Source organism: Clupea harengus, chromosome 10, assembly GCF_900700415.2.
Source record: "Clupea harengus chromosome 10, Ch_v2.0.2, whole genome shotgun sequence".
NCBI classification, from domain to species: domain Eukaryota; kingdom Metazoa; phylum Chordata; class Actinopteri; order Clupeiformes; family Clupeidae; genus Clupea; species Clupea harengus.
The window spans coordinates 14,549,778-14,564,835 of NC_045161.1; the positions used below are offsets into that span (position 1 = coordinate 14,549,778).

The 15,058-nt window shown below is 40.8% G+C and overlaps 1 long non-coding RNA gene and 6 other non-coding genes across 13 annotated transcripts; all 7 read right to left on the reverse strand.

The window, feature by feature from the left end:
- Nucleotides 1-10,569: 10,569 nt before the first annotated feature.
- LOC105898269 lies at nt 10,570-14,115 on the reverse strand. 7 transcript variants are annotated; one of them, XR_004164445.2, is made up of 10 exons: nt 13,378-14,115; nt 13,141-13,179; nt 12,908-12,945; nt 12,413-12,499; nt 12,184-12,220; nt 11,937-11,998; nt 11,690-11,768; nt 11,353-11,413; nt 10,887-11,177; nt 10,573-10,734 (listed from the first exon to the last, which is right to left on the reverse strand). It is a non-coding gene; the product is annotated as an uncharacterized LOC105898269 (long non-coding RNA). The 7 variants fall into 7 exon arrangements; XR_006152605.1 differs by having other exon boundaries at nt 10,570-10,734; nt 12,413-12,718; nt 13,141-14,115; XR_006152604.1 differs by having other exon boundaries at nt 10,574-10,734; nt 13,141-14,115.
- LOC116222220 lies at nt 11,038-11,110 on the reverse strand. The gene has a single exon (XR_004164551.1). It is a non-coding gene; the product is annotated as a small nucleolar RNA SNORD47 (small nucleolar RNA).
- LOC116222227 lies at nt 12,063-12,145 on the reverse strand. Its single transcript, XR_004164558.1, has one exon. It is a non-coding gene; the product is annotated as a small nucleolar RNA snR60/Z15/Z230/Z193/J17 (small nucleolar RNA).
- On the reverse strand, nt 12,286-12,369 carry LOC116222231. The gene has a single exon (XR_004164562.1). It is a non-coding gene; the product is annotated as a small nucleolar RNA snR60/Z15/Z230/Z193/J17 (small nucleolar RNA).
- Nucleotides 12,567-12,652, reverse strand: LOC116222216. Its single transcript, XR_004164547.1, has one exon. It is a non-coding gene; the product is annotated as a small nucleolar RNA SNORD79 (small nucleolar RNA).
- LOC116222240 lies at nt 13,015-13,084 on the reverse strand. The gene has a single exon (XR_004164571.1). It is a non-coding gene; the product is annotated as a small nucleolar RNA SNORD75 (small nucleolar RNA).
- On the reverse strand, nt 13,264-13,341 carry LOC116222224. The gene has a single exon (XR_004164555.1). It is a non-coding gene; the product is annotated as a small nucleolar RNA SNORD74 (small nucleolar RNA).
- Nucleotides 14,116-15,058: the final 943 nt, after the last annotated feature.

The following is a 15,058-nucleotide window of genomic DNA, read 5'->3' on the forward strand; positions in this document are numbered from 1 at the left end:
ATGAACTTTATTTTAAAATCCTTATCCCTTCCCTGAAAAGGTAGCACATTACAATCCAAACATCTGAAAGACTCTTGTCCTTGACCCACCTCAACAATGTAAACACAGTTGTGCACAAAGTTGTGACGGATACAATTAAGATTACCGTCTCTACAACTCAAAGAGGGTTTAGACCCCCTCCTCCAGCACTCCAGCAAGTGAAAGACACTCTCTGCACTCAAGCCCTACTAAAAACCTTCTAGAGGGAGTTGTGGAAAAACTGGTCACTAAAATGGTCCCAGAGGAATCCAATGATGCTGCCTGCAAACAGTTAGAAAACCTGTGTCATTCTCCAGAGGGGCCTCTTTCAGAGTTTCACTGTGGACTGATTTCTAGGCCCTGCCCAGTTAAAAAAGCAACATGTAATGTGTTACATTGTCTCATTCCGGATTGACTACAAAGTCCTACTACTCACCCATGGACATGCACCTCCCTACCTACAAGAACTCATTACTCCCCAAACCTCCACCCGCACCCTCAGATCTACAAACAGCTTGCTCCTCCGGGTCCCCAACACCAAGCTCCAACAACGCGCCTATGGAACAGCCTCCCTTACCACCTAAGGGCAGCACAGACACTTTTAGGACTGGCCTAAAAACCTTTATTCAGGAAGGTGTTTTTGACTTTATGTTAAATCACTGTCAGCTATTTCTTTTGTGTTTCTGTTATGCTTACTATTTTTTTTATTAATTTTTTATTATAGTTTGTTTTAACTATGTTTTTACTATGTACTGGCTCTGTGGCAATCTGAGATTCTTTTGAAATGAAAAGTGCGCTACAAATAAAATGCATTATTATTATTATTATTATTATTATTATTATTATTGTTTTGTGTGAATTGTGAAGACACTATTGAAAGTGGGTTATAAACTATAACTACTTCTTTGACTTTGTTGTTTAACTTTTACATGGTTACAGTATATTATTGAATATAATTATACAATTCTATCTACATCTTTGCATTGATTTAAACTTATTCTCATATTTGCATTAAATTTAGGTAAATCAGCTAACCAATCACCTGTGCAGTTTACCAAGGATGGAATGGTTAGGTCTGGAAGGGCAATGCTGACGACCAAAAGCATTGTGTTGAAGAGGGCAACAAGGTAGCCAGTGAGGGACTATGAGATGAATCTGTTGACGTTCTAAAAAAGGCAGTAAATGACATTGAGTCTGAAATGGTTGACTCTGCAAAGCTTACTCTAAGCTTCCACCTCAAACAGAGGTTGTTGTAGACATTATTACTAAGCTGGTCTCTGATATTGAGTCTGGCACTAACTCCCCAGCTTCCTCTCTCACAAATGTGGCAGTAGATATGGTGGTGTCTGTGCTGGATGATCTGTCAGAGGATCCTAACATGGTTTAAATTCCAGTGTCTCATGACAACTCTCAATCTCAACTAGAATACACCAGACCAGTGGTTCTCAAACTTTTTCTGTCATTCCCCACTTTGAACAAGGGGGCTTTTTCAAGCCCCACCTGTCCCTCATCGCTCCAATAAAATGGTAGGCCAAGCTTAAAATTGTCACATTTATTGAAATAACGATCTTAATCAATAACAAATAATATCAGTTCAAGAATAGAGAAAATCAATAACAAATAACATCAGTTCAGAATAAAAAAAAAATTAAATTGCAATGGTGTCAATCCATATTTCTTTGTTTGAGTCTAGTTGTTTAGTGCAATGGGGGTGTATGATCGTTAATGTCTATAAAGGAAAGCATTGCAACGGGAAAATCTCCCGTTCATTGTGTTAATTCGCGCCACACCTGTCACGTCTCTGCGCCCCACACTTTGAGAAACGCGGCGGACCAGACCAACCAGTTTTATGATTGCAATCAAGCAAGGAGCTAGAGGAACAAACTGGTTCCACTGATCAACATATCCGCCTTGCTAGGCTGGCTGCGTTCACACTGGCTTCTTTTTTTGTGTATTAATTGTCTTGAAAAGTCTTGCGGTTAACAATGTCCTGTACCAATCTGTCGATGGCTGGAAGATGTTTTGTCATTATTGACATTATTGGTTTCATGGTTCGTCCAGTTCAGGAGGATGTTTGCCATCTGCTTTTTCATCAGTATTTTCTGGAACTGGTTTTATCTTTACAAGGTACACCATGGAAAAGTTCGGCCTTTACCTGTTAAATGGAAAAATGTGTGTATAATTACGGCTACAGGAACTTTTTGGATGGTTTCCTTTTGTTAGATTGCATTTGCTGAGCACCAAACCAACATTGTTAAGATGGAGAGTTTCAATGAGAAATGTACTGGTGTGAAGAAGATAGACTGGATGGACAGTTTGAGAGGTATGATTACTATGGGAATATTTACCTATATTTACATATAGCTATTTTTTTTAACATGGAAATGTATGGTTAAGTGTTCCATTCACATGGTTGCCTTCTCTTTTAGAGTGGTTTAGGAGCACCTGGACTCTTCAAGATGATCCTTGCAAGAAGTATTATGAAGTACTCATGGTTAATCCCATTTTACTGGTGCCTCCAACTAAGGTGAATGGAAACACAATATATAAATGTTATTCTTGTATACTAAAACAGTCATGTATACGCTGGTGATGGAATCTCTGTAAGCACGCTTAAGTTTGAAGAAGGGACCGGAGAGTTGAAGTCAGGTTTCTGGAGTTTATTTTCAGCGTGGAGACCCCCTCTCAGCTTGGTGCTCAGAGCAAGGCCTACCTGATAGCAGAATGTGTAGGCATTTATACATTTCAGTCAGGTAGAATACAATAGAAGAGGGGATGACCACACCCTTTAGGTGAGAGGAAAGGGGAGACAGTGGGCGTGAGGGGTTCACCTATGGGGGGAGGGGGTGATACTATGGCACAAAGGGTCTTAGCAGGAAGGAGCCTATCTAGGGGGGGGAGGGTTCACAAGTCACTTGTTCAGGTCTCAGTGAAACAGAGAGTACACATCCAAAATGAGTTGCAGATACAACATAAGGAGTTAATGTCTTACAACAACAGAATAGCAATATTTCCAGTTCCATCACTGGTATAGTGAACTCCTTTCAGTGTTCAGGGTACATCCCATTCCCACCCTTGTAAACCCTCATTTAAAAAATGTTGTTGAAAGTTACCTTTTTTTTTTCTTTTTTTTTTACAGACCATCATCTTCACCATTACAACCCTCATCACGGAACCTATGATAGCCCTTCTCAAGGATCTGCCAGTAACTCTTCAAATACCCGTCCTCCTCACCATTATGCTGTCCATTGTGGTGTCCATTGTGGTAATGACTTTACACAACCAAATACAGCATCACGCATCTTCACACGTACACTAGACATGGATGTAATTATGCTTCCCCAGATATTGTTTTATTGATTAAGGAAAGTATTTTTTTGCTTGCGTAGTTGTTAGACATATAGGTTAAGCGTCAAATGCGTATAAAAGTGTTTATAAATGTTATTATTTTCCCCACACAAATGGGACACTGGCTATGGCGTTGCTTAAGAATCATGTTCAGTAGACTTTTTCACATATTTTGCCACTCTCTGCCCTGGTATTAACAATGGGAACCTTTGAGTCTTTTGGGAGTTAACATTCTGTGCCCACTTCTCCTCAGCTCTGCACATATGGTGGTGCCCAGACTGCCATCCAGCATGTCCTTACCCGCCCACTGAGAAGAGGTCGCAGAGACCCACCACCACCCAGACTTCAAGACCATGGCCAGCGCCCCCAGCTGCAACAGAACAGAGATTCCGACTCAGACGAGGATGAGGACAACCAGCACCACCTTGGGGCTGGAGATGCTCCACTCCCCGTGGGTGGTATGGATCAGGGGGGAAGGGGGAGGGGAGGAGCAGGGGTAGGTGGTGGTGTTGAAGCAAGAGGAGAAGGAAGGAGAGGAGGAGAGGTCCATCAGAGGAGACCAGTCAGACCCAGGGAGAACCAGCGGCGGGTTCATGTGGAGACCATGCGCAATGCAGAACACCGTTTCAGCGGAGACGAGACTGACCGATCAAGGCTACCCGAGGAGGGGTTAGAAGGGGAGAGGGGGAGCAGGGAGAGGGAGAGGGATTCGGAGGGGGAGGTTGCTGGGGCGGACCAGGCAGCTGCTGCTCCTACTGCTCCTGCTGTGAAAAAGGTTGTCAAAGACGAAAAGAGAAAAGAGCAGCCCGACAAGAGAGTCAATGCCAGCGACTCCCAGCAAACTGTGCAAGGCTCAGAGGGAGAGAGGACTATGACTATGAAGCCATCAGATCAACAGACACAGCAGAGCACATCATCAACACAGAGGCAACAGAGTCAACGGCCTTCGGCATCAGACCAGATATCTTTAGCATCTCTACAAGGAGTCAGCGTAAGTATCCAAAGACTGGATAGATTGTCTGATGACTGGGTTTCTGTTAAGCAACTTAAGACAATAATCATTATTATTGAGGTTAATGTTATTGTTGATATAAATGAAAAGAATGAAATTGAATTGACATTCAGCCGTCTTTTAAAAAATATTCCTATATTTCGATATTTCAGATCTTTTTGCTTATTGAAAGGGTGATTACTGAGAAAATGGTAAAGTGAAGTTCATATTTGTTTGGTGTAACATACCCCACTCTGACTTCCTGTGGAATGCGGTTATCAATGTCCTACAGACCCTTTTTTTTGTGTGGAAGTTCCTTCCTCACCATGCATTTCGATTCATAGTAGTTCCTTGTAATTTAACTGTTGTGGAATTTGGATATTTTATTTATTTGAATGTAAATGTATGTGCACATTTGAAATGTAGTATATTACTTGCATGACTTAACTTACTTAACTAAAGTTGCTCCATGGGAACAGCAAAGAGGCCAAATAACATTCAGAACATTGTGTGACTAAGCTGATGAGTTCATACACTTCAGTACACAGATACATGTACTTTCAGTTTCTGTTTCTTGGCCACAGTGTAGAGTTTCAGTCAAATACACTGTCTGAACATGTACTGCTGTTTATCAAAGACAACAAATGAAACTAAATGTGTTACTGGTTTGTGGATTGTCTGTTTTTGATGGCTTTTTGTGATCTCCCCCAAAAAACAAATAGTGTTCTATGGTGTACCATAGTGTGTCTTCAGTTCTCTTGCTGGAATTGTATTAATTTCACACAGTACTATTTGACACATATCATATACAGTACTGTTTGTTAGTGGAGTTATTTTAGGAGATCCTCTTCATTGGCCAGCGGCTGTTGCAGAGAATATTATTTAAAATGGTGGCATGATTTGTCTTCAGTTCTGGGGTAAACCTTTTTTGTGGAATCCCAGATCTGTTTCAGCAGAGGTTGATACAAGGTTTTGGTTCCAGAGGCGAAGAATAGGAATATGCTGGTCTTGTGTATATTTATATATATGACAAATGTGGTCTTTGTTCCTGTTTTTAGGCAGAAGAGGCTTCTTCTGAGCAGAAAAACACACTAATAAAGAGTGGACATGTTGAGGACATTGGGGTGCCAGTTCAAGAGCCAGGGCAATAAGGGACAATCAGAACATATGCCTTCACGATTTGCTTTTCGTCCATCTTTAAATAGCCATATTTGAGTATGAGTAATGTATATTTTCCAATGCATGTCTTTTTGTCCCTGTATGACACTTATCAGTATACTACTAATCTACATATTTTTTTTATATAAAAAAAAGAACTTGGATTTGTTATGCTCTTAATAAAATATTTGTATTTTTGATGAAGTATGTGTTTCTGTCTGGGATACATTCATCATTTATAATTATTCACTGCATGCATGTTGTAATCAGTTTAGCCAAAATAGTCGGCTGACGCTTGACAGAGGATTATATATTACATATTTTATATATTTTCAAGCAGCTGCCCTGAGCGTTAGTTTCATTTCTTTTTGTAGGTTTCCTGTAACGCTTTGAGGTTGGTCCACGGGTACGGTGAAAACACACCTACAGAATAAGAGCATGTGTTGATTGGTCAGACGTTCCATTCGCAGTTTGACCGCTGACCAAACATGCTTTCTTTCCGTTTTTGTAACAGTGGTAATCCATCAGTAATTTAAAATGATTGAAAAGAAGCCGGAAAACCTTTGACTTGCGGAATGAACTCGCAGGTAATGCAGGGCAGAACAGAATTGACTCTGCACTCATGGATTGGTTCCGGAGTGTCTTTGGAGTACGGTGGGGAGCGTCGCTGGCTACAGTGACTGTTATTATGGTAATTGTCATATTGGTGTTTTTTTTGGTTGTGTATTGCCTACTTCCCTGTCTAAAATCCCTTATGCTTCGGGCAGTGACTTTGCAGCTTCCCCAGGTATCATTGGTAGTAGATGGAGATGGGGACACGAATGGCTTCCAGCCATTACAATCCCAACATCTGAGAGACTCTTGTTCATGGCCCACATCAACAATGTAAACACACTTGTGCACAAAGTTGCCATGAGGACCTATCTGTGATGGATATGATGAAGATTACCGTCTCTACTGCCACCTCAAAGAGGGTTTAGACCCCCTCCTCCAACACTCCAGAAAGTGAGACACTCTGCACTCAAGCCCTACTAAAAACCTTCTAGAGGGAGTTGTGGAAAAACTGGTCACTAAAATGGTCCCAGAGGAATCCAATGATGCTGCAGTTAGAAAACCTGTGTCATTCTTTCAGAGTTTCACTGTGGACTGATTTCTAGGCTCTGCCCAGTGCTTGTGATTGACTTAATGGAATCCCTTTCCAGTGGAATTGTCAGCCCTGACAGTAAGACTTCATTGCATTTTTTTATTCCATTTTAAAAAAGCAACATGTAATATGTTTTGTGTGAATTGTGAAGACACTATATAATTATAATTATAACTAGGTGTAACTAGGTATAACTACTTCTTTGACTTTGTTGTTTAACTTTTACATGGCTACAGTATATTATTGAATGTAATTGTACAATTCCTTATACATCCTTGCATTGATTTAAACTTATTCTCATATTTGCATTACATTTAGGTGAATCAGCTAACCAATCACATGTCCAGCTTACCGAGGATGGAATGGTTACGTCTGGAAGGGCAAGTGCTGACCGGAAGAGACAGAAGGCCACTGTTTGCCTGGATTCTGCTGAGGTCTGTCAGCTGGTGTTCATAGTTTACAAGGAGTTGATCGAGATGTATGGTTCTCCAGAGCATCTTGAGAGCATGATATTTGCAAACTGCCCCAAACTTTATGACCTCATTTCAAAACTCATTGTGAAAAGCATCTTAAAGTCCCCCCCAAGGAAGCCCACTGAAATGTAGGTCAAACCCAGCTCTGAGGAAATCACTCATGGGAGTTATAGTACAGTTAGTGAGTGTTTTCTCCCTGTTAAATAGGTAGTATAAGTGGCCCTTTAGTAAATTAATTACATGTCACGTCACCCCATGCACTAATGGATTAGTTTATTTTATACTGCTCTCTGCAAGCATTTGCAGGTTTGAGCTCCTCATATATTTAAATTATCTTTACCTTTAGTGGCTACATGAAACATGTTTTAACACATTATTGAACCTTTTAACAAATTAACTTTAGCATTTTATTTAGGATTTTTAGGATAGTTTAAATTAAATTCATATAAATGGAATCTTAGAAGCAGGTGCGAGTTGATTAACAATATGCTGCTGCATAGAGCTCCTCGTAGCCATAATATACAATTCTTTCTAGAATTTTGAGTTGATTTTTTTGATAACCCACCCACTTGAAAACCCACTTTTATGTTATTTTCATTACTTTTCATTATGCTTGTGTTGTATTTTATTTTACTTTATTTATTTTTTAATTATTTATTTTATTTCTTATCTTTGTTTTTCTGATTTTCTTCTTAGACATCAATACAATACACAGCATGCTGACATATTGTGGAGTGGCTGCAATATTTGACATTTTAATGGGGATTAATATCCTATTAGTAAAATTGTGGGTCAAAGTAGAGGGATGTTGAGGGATCAGGTGATATAAGCACTTTTACAGGTCTTTTTTTGTGTATTCGTGCTTTATTTACCGATTAATCACAACAGAGCTTCTACAGACTTTAAGATAAGTGACAGGTGAGTACCTGCATACAGGCCTGTCACCATTTGATTAAGATATCAAAGTGTTCTTAGGCAAGTCTCTTGGTTATGTGCTTAGGCAGCTATTTCATGCATACAGGTTAAGGCTCCTATCTAAATAAATTGTAAGAGATGACATTTGTCGGTAGACGATGGGTGGTAACTGGTCTGTGATTGGTTAAGACCAGTCACCTGACCAGTCTTCGCCAATCAGAGACCAGAATTACGTCCGGTTACCACAGATCGCCATATAACTTCACATAATAAAATAAAAAGATAGTTTAAAAGACAGGCAATCGACACCGTTACTCAACGAAAAAATAAAGGTCCTGGTATTAGCCAAGCAAACGTATAGTGTTTTCCATTCCGATCAGGTGACTGGTCTTAACCAATCAGAGACCAAAATGACTTCCTGTTACCACCGCTCATCTGCTTACCAGGCTCTGCTGTGACAGTGTGGGTAAAAAGCCTGCTAGGATATCAAACTTGCTAGGCTACGTCATAGAACGTGTCGCCTTTGTGAAGTTTCGACTCCTCATTTGTCTACGGAGCATTCCATTTCGCTACTTCATTGGTCAGAATTAAGTTGCTGGCCGTTTATTTGCCGGTAGGACCCCGTAATACAGTACCTATCGCGAACTGTACAATAGCTACTTAGCATACTAAAAAACTAAGTGATCCAGCTATTCACTCGTTTTTTTGTATCAACGACACGATATAAAACAATTATCTGTTGCAGTACAAAAATAAAGTTTAGCTTATTCACCTGATGCTAGCTAGCTAGCGACTGTGCAACACTGACCTTTTACCAAACCTGATTTTAAATACAGCGATAGCTGATAATTCACTCGATAAATACAGCGGTAGATAAAGAAAATGTAACTAACGTGTTTTTACGTGAGTCTGAATATAACGCCTGGCCAACAATAAGCTCTGAATGTCGAAACACTTGTTTTATTTACAACACATATGCCATCAACACTTTTCTCAAGTATCAATTATTTAAATTCATTTTTCTTTGGTAATCAAACTTCCTCTGATATGTGTCACCACCTCTGTTTCAATGTAACTTGGCTGACATTACCTTGGAAACACCAACACTAAGTATATACCTGACAAACATGAATGAATAAAATATATATAGGTTTTTTTATTTATTTGTATTTATTCATGTTGTTTGTCAGGTATACTCAGTGTAAATATATATGCATATTCCATAGACAAGATTGCAGAATTATGACAAGAAATAAAAAAATAAAACAATCCTATTTCAATGTAGGACATGAAAGGATGATGCAGGAAATAGGTGCCAGTTTTCAGGTGGAGAGTCTCTGTATGCTGAGGTCAGTCAAAACTCATTGGTGTGTTAAATTCAGTAAACCTGTGGAAATATACAAATCAAACTGCAAAGCATACATTTGTTTTTAAAAACTGCTAACTAACACCATACGCTCCTCCTCACCATGAGTTCATTTCAAAAAGCCACACGCAACTACAAGGCCTTGTATATCCGCACACTCGTCTAAAAACATATCCATGTCCATCTGGTATTCAAAAGTAAAATAGAAGGGATCCTTGGCACTACCGTCATCCTCTTCCACCATGTGAAAAAACTGGGTTCGGAGACATTTTCCTTAAAACTACTTCTCGCTGCCGACCCATTGTCTAGCAGCACCAATGTGACTTACGATACTTGGGACATCTTTATTTGGCTGTGCAATGTAGTCATGATCAGGAAGTACAAAGCATGCCACCCCAGCTACAACAAGGGTGTCTTCTTCTGAAGTACCACCTACAGTCTCGCTAACCTAAATAAAAGACTTGTAACTTTCTCCTAAGAAATGGCTTAAGCTGTGCCCTGCTTTAGGGGAACGCCAGAGCTATCTAGATGTGCTGCCACCCCATTCTGACACAGCGAGTACCCTATATGGTCCTGTCCATGAACCTTCATCGCCCTCTATGTGGAAAGACTTTACGTTCTCTCTTCCTACTTTCAAACTCCTGCTTGGCCGCGGAGATGTTCTCTAAAATCTTAGCATTGACAGCTGCCACATCAGTGACACGTTGTTCAATGGTGTCCTCCCCATCACCAACAACAATCTCTTCGGATGGAGGTCCCACCATATTGAGGACCTCAGGAAGGTGTGGGTGAGAACAAAACATGGGTTTTCGTTTCACAATTACATCATATCCGGCTGCCCTGGTAATGTTAAACAGTCCCCTGCTTATGAATATAGCAGTTAGTCGAAGATTTGGTGCAACTCGCATAGCATTACAGCAAGAATCACAAAAAGCATTGAAAGGGAAATGCCTTCAAACGCCCTAGCTATCTGCAACCTAAACGGCCCATGTCACATTGCAAGAAAAGGCATAGAATACTACTCACGAGATTGGAAGCTAAATAGAGTACTTCTGAGCGACAGCATATGCTAAGTGCACGATTTCGCTGTATGGTTTGCCAGTCGCTCATGATTTTTAAGAGATGCCAATTCTCGTAAGTTGCCCCTTCATTAAATAGTAATTTCATATGCTGTGATCACACCTAAATTGAATGAAAACACAAGATAAGGGTAAGTTAAAATGTTTTTATTTAATAAAGAGTCTGGGCGTTTCACACCAGAATGTCAAACGTTCAGGCCAATGCTGATGCTCATTTTCAACAGCAACAATGTCCACAGCACCTGGCAATGAGAATACATTGTTTAATACAACTTGCAATCCATCCAGCACAGACCACAGGGAAGTATAGCCAACCTTAGAAGAAAATGGAACGGAAGGGGTATAATCAGCTGGATCATTTGGCAGAATCTTTACATCAAATAACTTTGCTTACCCTGGGCTCAGTCTTCAAAAGCCTCCGGGACTCGGTAACAGAAGAGAACCATGATCGGGTTAGACATTCACCAAGGCAAGCGTCGAGGGCAACTCAGTTTGAATGCAACATTTAAAAATTCAGGTCAGACAGACCACACAGAAGCATAGCCAACCTCAGAAGATAATGGAACGGAAGGGGTATAATCAGCTGGATCATTTGGCAGAATCTTTACATCACAGATTGGCATACAGAATACAAAAACAGTAAATGTGCTTACCCAGGGCTCAGTCTTCCAAAGCCTCCAGGACCCTGTAACAGATAAGAGAACCATGGTTAGGTTAGTTAGACAGTTAGGCTCACCAAGGCCACCATTGAGGGCAACTCAGTTTGAAGAATGTTCACATTTAGAAATTCAATAGGCATTAGGGTTAGTCATCACAGAAACCCAAAGACACTTTTCCTCTAGGATAGTGTTCATACAGACCTGCAACATGAGGAAAACAGCAAGGTGGAGACACCGCACACCAGGACTCAGAGCAGACACCCTATGGAACACAAAATACAATTAGAATCCAGGCATGGGGACAGAGGTACTCCAGTCGTGCATGGGGACAGAGGTACTCCAGTCGTGCATGGGGACAGAGGTACTCCAGTCGTGCATGGGGACAGAGGTACTCCAGTCTAATAACTAGACTTCATTGGAAAGTCAGTATGTGTTAAAAGAGCATCATACACGGTCTTGTAGGAATAGCTCCCGCAGTTGGGAACTACTCAGGCTAGACCACAACCAAACAGAAGAGTAGTCTAACAGAGACACTTACTTCCTCATTCACAGCCCCTGGTCAACTCCCGTCTACTCTCCCTAGAGGGCGAATGGTGCAGGAACTGAAGACATGGCTGCTGTGGAAAATGAGTGGAACATTAGCCACCTTCAACCCTCATCAGATGCAGCATCAATACAACCTGATTCAGTTACTCAGATGTCCTCAAAAAGATCAGAGACCTGATTCGTATCACCCTAATCAGATCGCATGCATGAGAAGCTAGAGCAAGCTGTGCATTAGTTACCTGAGGCATCAACCACCAAAAGGCTCAGGGGGGCTTCATTCCAAGAGCTCCTTCACAAGGTCCTACACAAGAGACCACCACATTAGACCAACTTCAATCTATTAACAGCAACATGCCACTAGCACATCAATACATCAGCTAGGAGCGAAAGACAATGCTCTGAATCATCAAAGGACATCAGCTGAACTATGCAGTCATCACTGTATTGCTAAAAGATGCAGTACAACTGCATCAACTCAATACCAACCGTAAATGGTGATCCAGAGGCATCCACCACAGGCTGCCTGCAAGAGAAACCAAGTCACAAGTCAGGTAGCACCAGTGGCCGAAGATTTGTTGCATTATTGTGCGGATACTTCGGATAGGAGCGAAAGACAATGCTCTTGGTTCGTCATGGGACATAAGCTGAACTATGCTGTCATCATTGTACCAGCTGTACATAACACCCAGCAGTAGACCACCACAACTCATCTCACATTACTCAGAAACTCATGGTGATGTCCTTGAACCAGTTGAGCATGCCGTCAATCCTGCAAGTACCCCTTGTGTATCAGCGCTGCAACCTGTGAGGACAGATGTAGACGATTTTTAGAGTGGAACATTCAAGGACATACAAGCCAGACATTTTGATGCCGCATCAGAAAAAAGTTCTCCTTCACTCTTATTCAGAGAGATTCCCAATGTTTTTAAACAAAAAAAATCATCATATCACAGCAAGTCAAATGCACACACATTCAAAGAGAGATTGCTTACCAGTGTGACAGCTTATGCAAATTTTGCACCTTCATGAAAGAGTAAAAATCAATGTGGCATTCATTTTAGATTGCAGATTGGATTAAAGCATAATCACTGTGCCTCAGGTACACAAAGTGTGGGTGGGTTATAGTCATCATTTTTCAAGAGTAGCAAATAAAACAAACAGCACAGCAAAATAATTTCTTGGAAAAAAGCAGCTCAACATAACTGCATACCTTTATGTGGATGACCCATGTCCAACTGTTGGCTGATGCTACCAAAAAGAAGAAAAGAAGCATTACTCAAGTGCAGGGAGATCCAAGTCACACGCTTAAGAAGAAAAAACCTCAGATTAAAACGTTCTCAGAAATCACTCCTGTCCACTACTCTTATACATGTACTCATCATAGGCCATCTGCATTGTCTGCCCACATCGAACACTTGTGGTAACCAAGTCGTAACTCCTTACCAGCAGAGAAGTCCATCAGACCAAACCAACGTCTTGATTCTGTGGATAAATTATACCAACACGTCAGGTCGTCATCCAACAAAAGCTAGTTATACATGCCAACTTCGCCAACACACGCGGCCCATGAAAAGGCCAGAGATGTTGGCATTCATCAGGTTAAATCAGATGTCCCTACCAACATAATTTTCAACATATTGTAATGTAACAGAGAGGTCACTAATATTTTGCTGCCACCACCTTTTTTTAAACCGGTATGGTCCAGCTGTTGTCCCAAGTTCCACACAAGACCAGCAGTCAGAGAAGTTGTAGTACAAATATAACCTGTTTATTATTCATCATAGAATAATAGATTGCCAATCGGCAGGAATTCGGGTGCGTTATCAGAATTATTGCACTAAGCCTTAACCACACACAGTATTGCACACAACCAAAAGCCCAAAAGGGGAATTATAAATAAGCACACATTTGCTAAACTACTTTAATAGACACTGCAAACTAGTCGTGGTATATCACTGCAAACAATAATTAATCAGGGTAAATCAGCTAGTCAGCACATTTAAAAACATTTCCCAAAAAACCCACCCACGATTTCTAACACTAAATCTTAGAGGCTATCCCTCTCCGAATTCGGAGTTCATGAAAACACGTTAAAACAATGGCCTAACTTCCCTCCGTCTGGCAGCAATTGAGACCCTCCCGTCACTGGAAGTTCAGTCCGTGGGCACCGGCGTCCCAGATACACAAACACACACAAAAAGAGTCCCAAAAAATACACGCATTCGCATTCTACTTCCACCCTATTCCGAGCGTCCCCCGTCGATTGGAAGCCGACTAAATCCAGTCCATTTGTCCCAATTAATATTCCCTGCTAGAGAGAGCGCACAAACAGTGTCCATATTCACACAACCGCTTCATGCCGTCTGCCTTATCTCTCGTACATCAAGCACCACGCCATTCTTACACTTTCTGTCCAGGTGTCTCACATCCTCAATCAATCAACGTCACCAACCACATGACACTGACAAGTTCAATGTAACTTGGCTGACATTACCTTGGCAATACCAACACTGAGTATATACCTGACAAACAACATGAATGAATAAAATATATACAGCTCTGAAAAAATTAAGAGATCACTTCAAAATGATCAGTTTCTCTGGTTTTATAGGTATTGGTATGTGTTTGAGTAAAATTAACATTTTAGTTTTATTTTATAAACTACTGACAACATTTCTACCTAATTATAAATACAAATATTGTCATTTAGGGCATTTATTTGCAGAAAAAAGACAACTGGTCAAAATAACAAAAAAGATGCAGTGTTTTCAGATTACGAATAACGCAAAGAAAACAAGTTCATATTCATTTTTAAACAACACAATACTAATGTTTTAACTTAGGAAGAGTTCAGAAATCAATATTTGGTAGAATAACCTTGTTTTACAATCACAGCTTTCATGCGTCTTGGAATGCTCTCCAACAGTCTTTCACATTGCCGTTGGGTGAATTTAGGCCACTCCTGGCGCAAAAATTCAAGCAGCTCGGCTTTGTTTGATGGCTTGTGACCATCCATCTTCCTCTTGATCACATTCCAAAGGATTTCAATGGGATTCAGGCCTGGGGATTGAGCTGGCCATTACAGGGTCCTGATCTGGTGGTCCTTCATCCACACATTCACTGACCTGGCTGTGTGGCATGGGGCATTGTTCTGCTGGAAAAAAAACTCCTCAGAGTTGGGGAACATTGTCAGAGCAAAAGGAAGCAAGTTTTCTTCCAGGACAGCTACTTGGGACATCTTTATTTGGCTGTGCAATGTAGTCATGATCGGGAACTACAATGCATGCCACCCCAGCTACAACAAGGGTGTCTTCTTCTGAAGTACCACCTACAGTCTCGCTAACCTCTATCCTAAGAAATG